The sequence below is a fragment of the Alosa sapidissima genome, chromosome 12 (assembly GCF_018492685.1).
Source record: "Alosa sapidissima isolate fAloSap1 chromosome 12, fAloSap1.pri, whole genome shotgun sequence".
In the NCBI taxonomy this organism is placed as follows: Eukaryota; Metazoa; Chordata; class Actinopteri; order Clupeiformes; family Clupeidae; genus Alosa; species Alosa sapidissima.
In genome coordinates, this window is record NC_055968.1 from 36,253,634 (window position 1) to 36,265,716 (window position 12,083).

Consider the following 12,083-nt stretch of genomic DNA (forward strand, 5'->3'; position numbering starts at 1 on the left):
CTTCAGGATACCAACACACCTATCCTTTCCTACAACACGATCATTAGCCATGCTAGCCATAGCCACCACAAAGCCCCACCTCCCCCCAACACACACACACACACACACACACACACCACCCCTCCCCTCCTTTGTGGAGTGTGTTGAGTTATGGCCTTGCCCACCTGAGAGCCATCAGAGATGTAAACAGGGCGCATACAAACACAATTCTTTCCCACAATCCTGTGGGTCATTCTGATCTGCATTCCAAAAACTCCAGCTGCAGTTAATTGGTTAGGTTTGAGTCCACATGGCTGATAGGTCAGACAGAGGAAGCATAGTATTGACAAAACACAAAGGGGTTAGATCACTGAACTCTGAGTCAAGCATTGCCGGGATGCTCTGGAAGTAGGCTGTACTTCTTTTTTATACACTAACTATATCATCTTGCAGTGAAGGAAAGTTTTACTAAAAAATGCGGAAGGTGTTTCAGTCGAAGCACTCATCTCACTCGACATCAGACCATACATCAGAAATGACGCAGAGGAAACCGTCACAAGCGTGGAAAGGCTAGCGTCCAAACGCTGCCGGACAAGTCAAGTCAAGTCAGTTTTATTTTTAAAGCGCATTTAACATGCACATAGTGCAACCCAAAGCGCTCCAACAAACAAGACACATAACAAGACAAACGATGCTGGATGGAGCGGCATAGTCGCCAGCGTGCCCATGACATCAAGACATGACAAATACATTTAAAAAATAACAAATACAAAAAATGCTGGACGGAGCGGCGTAGTCGCCAGCGTACCCGTGACACCAAGACATACAAGACAGACAACAAAACAAATAAACAAATAAAAAGTGAAAAAAAAAAAGAAAATATATTTATGAAGGGGAAAGGTGATGTTAAAATTAGACCAATTTCCAAACCAGCTGAAAATGTCCAAGGGCAGTGATGATCCGTGAAAACTGCACAGAGTGTCTTCACAACCGATATGCCAACAAAGTTCTTTAACGTTAGCAAATGATCAACCCGGTGAATTCACTGGCAGTCTGGAGATCACGTTAACGTTAGGCCTTGTAGACTGCAGTCTGGAGATCACTGGAAGCACAGTCTGAAGTAGTGGGCGATCGTGTAGATCCGCAACTCGGTGGACTTCTAACAGCGACCGTCTGTTACTCCGTGAGACTGCAGCTCCTCACCGCTAGGCTAACATTAGTCTGCAGTTGGCATGGCAGCTCTCAGGTCAGCAACAGCTCGGCGGCCACGGCAGATCTCCCACAGAGTAGCCCAGGTCCAGCTGTCCCGAGAGATCCCCTCGACCAGACAGTGAAGCGCAGCACCGCTCACGGATGGATGGAAGGATGTCCGATGCCCAGCTAGGGCAAAAGCTAGAGCCATAGCAAGCTCCCAATGGACAAACGTCAACGACGTTTCAGCTGAATTAGAAGCAGTAAAAAGGACTAAGAATAACACGGAAACTATCAAAAATAACATAAATAAATAGGGAAAACATTTAACTAGACAAACCAATACAAAAAAAATAAACATGACATTACATAAAATTACGAACATTACATAAAAACAAACAAAAACATGATGCCAGACGGAGCGGCGTGTCTCGCCAGCGTCCCCGTAACCTAGCAACCAAATAAATCAAGACAAGACAGGACAAGAGACCCCAGAGGATCCAGAAAAGAGGAACCAGAGGATCCAGAAAAAAGGAACCAGAGGATCCAGAAAAGAGGAACCAGAGGATCCAGAAAAAAGGAACCAGAGGATCCAGAAAAGAGGAACCAGAGGATCCAGAAAAGAGGAACATTTCAGTGCACCACCTGTGGGAAGAGACTTGGCTCTCGCTCACGTCTTGCTGAACATCGTGCCAGTCATGCTAAGAAGTCTCATGAGTGTTCTCAGTGTGGAAGGACTTTTAATCAGATGTCTGCTCTCAGCAAACATAAGAGAAGCCACACAAGAGAAAAGTCATTTCAGTGCACAACATGTGACAAGAGCTTCCTGTCAAATAAAGATCTCATTCGCCATCACATGACACACACGGGAGAGAAGCCTCATCATTGTTCCGAGTGTGGAAAGTTATTTAGTCGAAAGGATCGTCTCAAGAGACACCAACTGACCCACACGGGAGAGAAGCATCATTGGTGTACTGCGTGTGGGAAGAGTTTCCTTCGTCAAACACACCTCACTCGTCATCAGACGACTCATACTGTGACATCCGTGCTCTCAGTGTGAAGAGGTCTTTAATCGCAGGTGTGAGCTGAAAGCGCATCAAGACACACACAGAGAGAGGCCTTTTGAGTGTTCTCAATGTGGAAAGAGCTTTATTCAAAGGCTGAAGTACCAGCGACACCTGTGGCTCCATCAGAGAGGAATGCCATTTCAGTGCAGTACGTGTGGGAAGAGATTCCTATAATGCAGAACACACACTGGAGAAAAGCCATATCAGTGTGCTCAGTGTGGTAAGACCACACACACGGGAGTGAAGCCGCGGTAAGAGTGCTCAGTGTGGTAAGACCACACACACGGGAGTGAAGCCGCGGTAAGAGTGCTCAGTGCGGTAAGACCACACACACGGGAGTGAAGCCGCACGAGTGCTCAGTGCGGTAAGACCACACACACGGGAGTGAAGCCGCGGTAAGAGTGCTCAGTGCGGTAAGACCACACACACGGGAGTGAAGCCGCGGTAAGAGTGCTCAGTGCGGTAAGACCACACACACGGGAGTGAAGCCGCACGAGTGCTCAGTGCGGTAAGGCCACACACACGGGAGTGAAGCCGCACGAGTGCTCAGTGCGGTAAGACCACACACACGGGAGTGAAGCCGCGGTAAGAGTGCTCAGTGCGGTAAGACCACACACACGGGAGTGAAGCCGCACGAGTGCTCAGTGCGGTAAGACCACACACACGGGAGTGAAGCTGCACGAGTGCTCTGTGTGTGGAGCTCGTTTCAGTCGGATGCACCTGCTGAAGAGACACCAGATGACCACAGGAGAGAGGAGAGAGGCCGCACCACTGCACTATATGTGGAAGAGGTTTCATCGGCCGGTCAGATCTCACCCGTCATCTGACCGCACATACAAAATAAAGGCCTCATCAGTATTCTCCATAGAAAGCCATACAAAGGAGAAGCCTCATCACAGTTAAAGGATTACTTCATCAAAAAGGAGAAGCCTCATCACAGTTAAAGGATTACTTTATCAAAAAGGAGAAGCCTCATCACAGTTAAAGGATTACTTCATCAAAAAGGAGAAGCCTCATCATGGTTAAAGGATTACTTCATCAAAAAGGGCATCTCCCACATACTGAAAACCTTCACAAATATTCTGTGCAAGTACTGACCAAGTTACAGTGCCATGTTTTTATTACTGAATAGACATTGGATCTTTCAATTAAACTTCTTTTTTAAGTAGTAGTCTACGGGACACAAGAAAACATCAACGTGTTTACCGTTTTTTTGCTTTCTGATGATGAGAACCTTTTGGATTTTACCCAGTGCCCCTGTTTAGTGGCTCAACATGTTGGTCATGGTTTGTAGGTGTTACTGTGATGGAATGTGGAAAAGGAGATATGGAACGGTTATGTAATTGGTAACTGACAGGATTCAATCTGAATTCATGAATCGATTAAAGTTGAATTCACTACTTTGTGTTTTCTGTGAGGTGTTTTTTGCTTTTGTTTTATACTTTTTTCATAATACAACTGAAACAGGAGGTGGTTATATAATATCTCAAAACAAGAATTTGCATTTGAAGGACCGTTTGACTGGCCCCTGACCATAGATGTGGTCGTCCATGTGATCATTTGACCATAGGTGTGATCGTCCATGTGATCATTTAAGCATAGGTGTGGTCGTCCATGTGATCATTTGACCATAGGTGTGATCGTCCATGTGATCATTTAAGCATAGGTGTGATTGTCCATGTGATCATTTGACCATAGGTGTGGGAGGCCTTGTGATCATTTGAGCATAGGTGTGGGAGGCCTTGTGATCATTTGAGCATAGGTGTGATTGTCCATGTGATTATTTGAGCATAGGTGTGGGAGGCCTTGTGATCATTTGAGCATAGGTGTGGGAGGCCTTGTGTATGATCATATGAGACACATCATGTAAATCAATGTAAATATACAGGTCACACAAGCACAAGTTTAAACTTCATGTAACTGTTAAGACTATATAAATATACAACACAACTACCTCTATTTTTTTTTATATATATATGTCCTATATTTCTATTTTGATACATACATGTTCTATATTTCAGTCTTGCACTTTAATTTAATGTTTTATGGTCTATGGCTATGTCTATAGTATGTCTATGTCTGTATTTAAAGCATGTCTATGTCTGCATGAGAAAGTAAGAAACGAAATTTCAATTCTTTGTATGACCAGTGCATGTAAAGAAATTGACAATAAAAGCCGACTTGACTTGATCATACCTGCTACCTGAGGCAAGTCGCAGGTCATTGTCTATATATATTTTCTATAAAAGTGCTTATGAATGTGACTATAGATTAAGATTAATTTCACACATATGAAAGTGGTTCCATTTTACCTGCTCCTCCTTCTCTGTCTTCTGTGTATCTGGTGATGAACTGCAAGAGCAGGTGATTCAGTAAAATAAACACACACACACACACACACACCAGCTTTTGAAACGTCAGGGCCATTCAAGTAGTTTCCTCACTTTACTAAACACACTGCAAGACGATTATTTTCATTGGCCATAATCTGTATATAGCTGAGCTGCCTCCATTTTAGTATGTGTCTACTCAAGACGCCTAATATATAATCTGTGTGTGTGTGTGAGAGAGAGAACGAGAGAGAGAGAGTTAAAATAACTCCCCCACAGATATATTCCATCAGACCAGTGTATATCTGTGTGAGTGTGTATCTGTGACGAGTTGGTGAGTGTGTATCTCTGTGAGTGTGTATCTGTGATGAGTTGGTGAGTGTGTATCTGTGTGAGTGAGGCAGCCGTGGCCTACTGGCAGGGTTGGGTCAGATTACTTTGAAATGTAATCCATTACTGACTACAAATTACATGGCAATTTTTGTAATCAGTAACGTAATCAGGCAGGGGCGGACTGGGACCAAAAATCGGCCCTGGCATATATGGCCCAAGCGGCCCTCAAATCGGTCGGCACACCTAATTAAATACAAAATCTTTGCATTACCCTTAAATATGCATATATTTTCAACTGTCATGGTTATCTCTTTGACTGATCAGAGGTAGGCATGGAACATATGATCTCCATATTCAAGTAGGCTAACAAGCAATTATTAAAGAAGAGTTTCTGCTTGAATTCAAAGTATCATTTCAAATTATTCAATGGGCTACAATTGACAGCAGCACCAAAAATTACTGAAGCCTATGTGTAAAGAGTTAAATTACCCAGATTGTCTTAGAGTAAAGAGTTAAATTACCCAGTTACAGTATCACTGTAGGACAATTGAAACAACACAAAATAAACAGGGCTGTTGCTGGAAATATTTTATTCTTGTAGGCTATACTACCTACCTAACCTACATTGCTGGTACATTTTGGAACAGTACAGCTACATGAACTAATTATCTTTAGTCTCCTCCAGTAGCCTATCGTAAAGGTTATATATAATGTAGCTTAGTTGGCTTGTGCATGACGTGACGTTTTATAACCTACATTTCCGTCAGTCTACAGTCTTTTAGCCCTTCTTTACCATGATAACCCTTCCAAGATAGAACCCTTCTCTACCAACCACCACTCATGCCATCGATGTTGATTTTTGGGCGTCTGACGGAAACTGATCAATCTGACCAACAATTAACGTCGATTTGACACTATTTTGCTGTCCGGGTTTGCAAATCATTCATTTAGAACATTTAAGTTGCGCTATTTGTTATTATAATCACAGCACGGCCTTACTATGTTATCATTAGGCTACCATATCATTAAATTATCCCAATTAATAAGTCATCATAATCATCATAGTCAGCATCACAGCCTACCTGCTCCACCACTGAGTTCTTGTAGCCTCAACTAGGTTCGCACTCTCCACCTGCTCACTGTCCTTTGCTCTGTATGCTTGCTTACATCCTCGTTCAAACTCAACGAACTTCAACATGTTGCTGACATATGCTAGCCTACTTGCAATATTGTATTTTTGAAGCTTCTACACTGGTGTTAATTTTGCACAATTGTCACTACCGCAATTTCGTGTAGGCAACTTCGATTAACTTTTGATGCGCTTTAATCCTGGCTCTGAGCCAAAATGGGAGGGGTGGGGTCTGACGTGAGCTGTTATTGGATCAGTCCAGTGTCAATATTGAAATGTAACCAATGGGCCGCTGATTGTCCTTTGGGCCGATCGTTGGCCAAAAAAATGAAATTATATATATAGCCTATTCTATCGGCCCAAAAGGTGCGTTGGCCCACCGGGAAAATGCCCGGTATGCCAGATGGCCAGTCCGCCCATGTAATCAGGATTACCAAAAACATGTAACGTAATCTGATTACTTTAGGATTACTTTTAGATTACTTCAATAAATATGCCCATTAAGTAAAAGACACCACCATAGAATTGATGAGGGAATTCTCATTCTATTTTTCTCCACTATTCTCCAAACACGCACAACTCAGCTTAACCTTTATAAGGGCACACCTGGACAAAGAATTTAGCTTTCGCTGGATGTTTTTGACCCAGGGACATGGCCTGAGATTGGCATAAAAAAGGGAAGCATTAAACTCAAATGACACCATGTTCATTTCAATTGTGGGGGTGAGAAAATTATTATTTTGGGATTTTTTTCAACTAGGGGGACCTGGTGACTTTCTCAAAGTAAACGGTAACACTAAAACAAGAGGCTACATTAAGATTAGGAGGAAAAGATCAGGCAGTGTGCCGAGAGACCTGCCCCAATAGTATGTAAGTTAGTAAGTAAGCATATCTTTTGATCCTGTGAGGGCCATTTGGTCTCTGCATTTATCCCAATCCGTGAATTAGTAAAGTCGAACCGGCAAGCCCAAAGGCCGAAGCCCTAACCAGTAGGCCATGGCTGCCCCAAAAGGCAGCATTTGAACATTAAACCACACAATGATCCAAAACATACAGCCAAACAAGGCAAGAAATGGTTAACAGAGAACAATATCAACATTTTAGAGTGGACCTCAATCCGTCAAAAAAGTGAGCACAAGGCCAAAGTGATGGCAAATAATGCCATTCCTGCCTCAAAACCCAGATTGCTGCTAAAAAGGTGCAGTCTACAATCATTGTGGAGACATGAAAAGGCTTGGTGGGTATTATGAACCATTTTGAGAGCTGTGGTGGTAAATAAAGATGTTTCCAGTGATTGTTTAAAATGGGTATGAATAATTTTGAACACACAATTTTTCATAAAAATGTAAAAAAAGATAAAAACACTTTTTTTTATTCCATGTTTTTACCACATTGTCTTGCAACCTTTTGGCATGTGCAAGTGTAATTTTAAGTAAGAACAAACATTGGTCAAGAGAAAATCAATATTTTCCAGGGGTATGAATAATTTTGTTCTTAACTATATCTTTAAAAAGTAGCATTGCTACTTTTAGATAGCTAGGCTATCATAAAAAAGTTGCATTGTTTGCATGATAAAAATGTAATCAGGTAATCCCCAACAATGTAACTGTAATCTGATTACACAATTTTTTATTGTAATCTGGGTTGATTATAGTTACTTGATTTTTGTAATCTGATTACGTAATCTAGATTACATGTAATCTGTTACTACCCAACCCTGCCTACTGGTTAGCGCTTTGGACTTGTAACCGGAGGGTTGCCGGTTCAAACCCCGACCAGTAGGCACGGCTGAAGTTCCCTTGAGCAAGGCACCTAACCCCTCACTGCTCCCCGAGCGCCGCTGTTGAAGCAGGCAGCTCACTGCACCGGGATTAGTGTGTGCTTCACCTCACTGTGTGTTCACTGTGTGCTGAGTGTGTTTCACTAATTCACGGATTGGAATAAATGCAGAGACCAAATTTCCCTCACGGGATCAAAAGAGTATATATACTTAATATATAACTATATATATATAGTGTGTATCCAGGGTTGGGTCAGATTACTTTGAAATGTAATCCATTACTGACTACAAATTACATGGCAATTTTTGTAATCAGTAACGTAATCAGGATTACCAAAAACATGTAACATAATCTGATTACTTTAGGATTACTTTTAGATTACTTCAATAAATATGTCCCTTAAGTAAAAGACACCACCACTGAATTGATGAAAGAATTCTAATTCTATTTTTCTGTTTATTATTTCATTACATCTAAGAAATTCCTGTGTGAATTAACTGATCTTTTCCTCCAAAAATCTTAATGTAGCCCCTTGTTTTAGTGTTACCATTTGTTTTGAGGTCACCAGGTCCGATTGTCTGAAAAACACCCAAAACTAATACATTTCTATAGCTATTCTCCACTTTGGGGGTGGTATTTTGGTGGTTGAAATTTTCCCCAAAATTGATCACTTAGTCATCATACAGTAGATGTGATCATGGATCACTATTCTCCAAACATGCACAACTCGGCTTAACCTTTATAAGGGCACACCTGGACAATGAATTTAGCTTTCGCTGGATTTTTTTGACCCAGGGACATGGCCTGAGATTGAATGACACCATGTCCATTTCAACTGTGGGGGTGAGAAAATGATTCCTTTGTGATGTTTTTCAACCAAGGGACCTGGTGACTTTCTCAAAGTAAACGGTAACACTAAAACAAGAGGCTACATTAAGATTAGGAGGAAAAGATCAGGCAGTGTGCTGAGAGACCTGCCCCAATAGTAAATAAGTTAGTAAGTATAGATACTCTTTTGATCCCGTGAGGGAAATTTGGTCTCCCAATCCGTGAATTAGTGAAGCACAGTGAACACACAGTGAGGTGAAGCACACACTAACCCGGAGCAGTGAGCTGCCTGCTACAGCTGCGCTCGGGGAGCAGTGAGGGGTCAGGTGTCTTGCTCAAGGGCACTTCAGTCGTGGATGTGGGCATGGGAGAGCAGTGAGGGGTTAGGTGCCTTGCTCAAGGGCACTTCAGTCGTGGATGTGGGCATGGGAGAGCAGTGAGGGGTCAGGTGCCTTGCTCAAGGGCACTTCAGCCGTGGAGGTGGGCATGGGAGAGCAGTGCTCAACCACTTCCCCCGCCCACATTTTTTCTACTGGTCGGGGATCGAACCGGCAAGCCCGAAGCTTGTCAAATTAAAAGATGACTAGGCTATCATTAAAAAGTTGCATTGCTTGCATGATAAAATGTAATCAGGTAATCCCCAACAATGTAACTGTAATCTGATTACACAATTTTTTTATTGTAATCTGGGCTGATTATAGTAATCTGTTTTTGTAATCTGATTACGTAATCCAGATTACATGTAATCCGTTACTACCCAACCATGTGTGTATCTATGACGAGTTGGTGAGTGTGTGTCTATGTGTGTGTGTATCTGTGACGGGTTAGCGAGTGTGAGTGTGTATCTGTGTGAGTGTGTGTCTGTGTGTGTGTGTATCTGTGTGAGTGTGTGTCTGTGACGAGTTAGCGAGTGTGTGTCTGTGTGAGTATATTTGTGAGGGGTCTGTGCTGTTCTAAAACTTCCATTTCAAACACAAACACACACACACACACACATCCCTCCTGTGTCCCTCAGTACCTCCGTCCACCTCTGACAGCTCCAGCTCCAGTCCTCCAGGGCCAGGTGAGGGTCTCTTTCAGCCACCTGGCCCGAGCGGCCACTCTGCAGATATCCATCAGTTTTGACCGCTTCAAAGCAGGGGAGCGAGGCAAGTCTGTAGCCCTTTGAGTCCTGGCTGAGTGGCATGACCACGATGACCACACATCGTTTGTAATTTGGACACTTTTATTGTGGTGATTTATTTCTGTATCTATCTGTTTTAAAATCAGAATCAAAGTCAGAGTTTGTCGTGGAAACTTGATTTGTTGTGTGTACACACACACACACATACACATACACACATACACACACCACCCCTCCCCTGCTGTGTGTGTGTGTGTGTGTGGGGGGGGAGGTCTCGGCCCGTGCTCACTCCACACACACACACACACACACACACACATACACACACCACCCCTCCCCTGCTGTGTGTGTGTGTGTGTGGGGGGGGGGGGGGGTCTCGGCCCATGCTCACTCCACACACACACACACCACCCCTCCCCTCCTGTGTGGTGTGTGCTCACTCCACAGATGTCACTTAAAGAGACCGGAAACTTCTGTCTTTGATTAAAACAGGATTCATCAACTGAGGAGGATGAAAGGATCCTTCCACTGATCGTTCCAGAGATGAATGTCCAGCGGCTGATGACCTTTAAGCAGGAGGGCTTCTGGGCGTTTCCCAGCATGCCTTTAGAAGTCCATTTCCTGTCCTACACAGTTTGAGGGCATTTAATTAAATCACTAAACACAGCTAATATGATGATTTATATAGGATTAATTAATTAAATCACTAAACACAGCTAATATGATGATTTATATAGGATTAATTAATTAAATCACTAAACACAGTTAATATGATGATTAATATAGGATTTGAAGTTAATAATATGATTTTAAAAGCAAATAAGGGCTTGCTAATTCAGCATATTAGATACGACAACACACAGCAAACTAGTTTCTGCTATAGACAAAAAGCTTTATTTGTGTTTCATTTTTTCCTGTTGCTTTCCTTTGCCAAAACATGGAACATTTCATAGAACTTAAAACATGTCTTCTCCACATGATTGACAAACAGAAATTAATTGATCTGATAAAAACACCATAAAATGCTCTTCACTTGGAGAAAAAAAAAGTCATTACAGGACTACAAGTACCAGAATGCATTGTGACAAGCAGGAAACAACAACAACAATAGCAAACACCTGACTCCTCTAAACTTGTTTGACTGCAGAACTGGTACCATCATTGCTCTAGTAATTCAAGGGTCTACATTATAATTTCATATCACATATGAATAAGGTCTGCTGCTTTTTGAAAAATAAAAATAACATGGAATAAAGTAAAGTATAAAAGTTGTATTCAACTAACTTCTTTTCAAAATGTCATCTGTGTTCTCTGGTGTTACACAATAACTCAGGATTCCTCGTTGTATTTTTTTTTTGTTCCTTATTCCATTCTCGAAAATTCATAAAATTGTCCTGGACACACACATTATCCAAGCTCAGTCCATTTTCACTCGTTATTCATTTTCCAAACTGAAGTCCATCTCTTCTTCAGAAGTGCTGCTCGGACCCAGAGCCCGTCCAAATGTCTTGAGACGTTTCTTCAGCTCCCTGGATTTCCCCACTGGGGGGTCGGGGGGAGATAAGGGACCCCCCCCCCCCCCCCACCCCAACAGAAGGTCACAGTGAGCACTGGGACCCTCTCTGGGCAGTAAATGACCCCCCAACCCCCACAACCCAAGCTCTTCAACCAGGAGCTACCGTCCGTCACAGAACATTGTTTAGTCCAGTGCGTAGACCAGGACTGCACAGTTACATCGTCACAAAGTTCCACTGAGAAGGACAGATAGAGACAGACAGAGAAAGGAGAGAGAGAGAGAGAGACGCAAGACCTGAAATTCACAAAAACACTTTCACCATCACAGAAAGTCCCCTGCTCCCCGTCCCACGTTCCACTGGCCAGACAGACTCAAATCGTCCTCGCGCGCAGCGCAGCGCAGCTCAGCTCAGCACCACAGGAGAAAGAAAGGCAATTCAGACTTCAGATTTGCTGCTGTTTTTTGTGTTTAACTTGACATTCGTATCATTTGTTTGTATGACAAAGGATCGTATTAAAAATCTACACCTGCCCTCTTGGTGGGGTTAGTGTCGGACTCAAGGCTGGGGCCCACGGCGAACTTGACCTCTACCCTCCAGAGGTCAGAGACCCCTCCTTCTTCTGACCCCCACCACCCCTTCCGCCCACACCCCCCAGCAGGGTAAAAAAGAAAAGGCTAGTTAAGTATCGTTGTATCTTTGGCAGATTCACAGCAGGCGTCCTCATTTGCTCTGCACAGCTGAGGTGAGAAGGTTCCGGAATGGTGTCGTAGTCCGGGCGGGGCCAAAGGGGAGAGAGAGAGAGAAG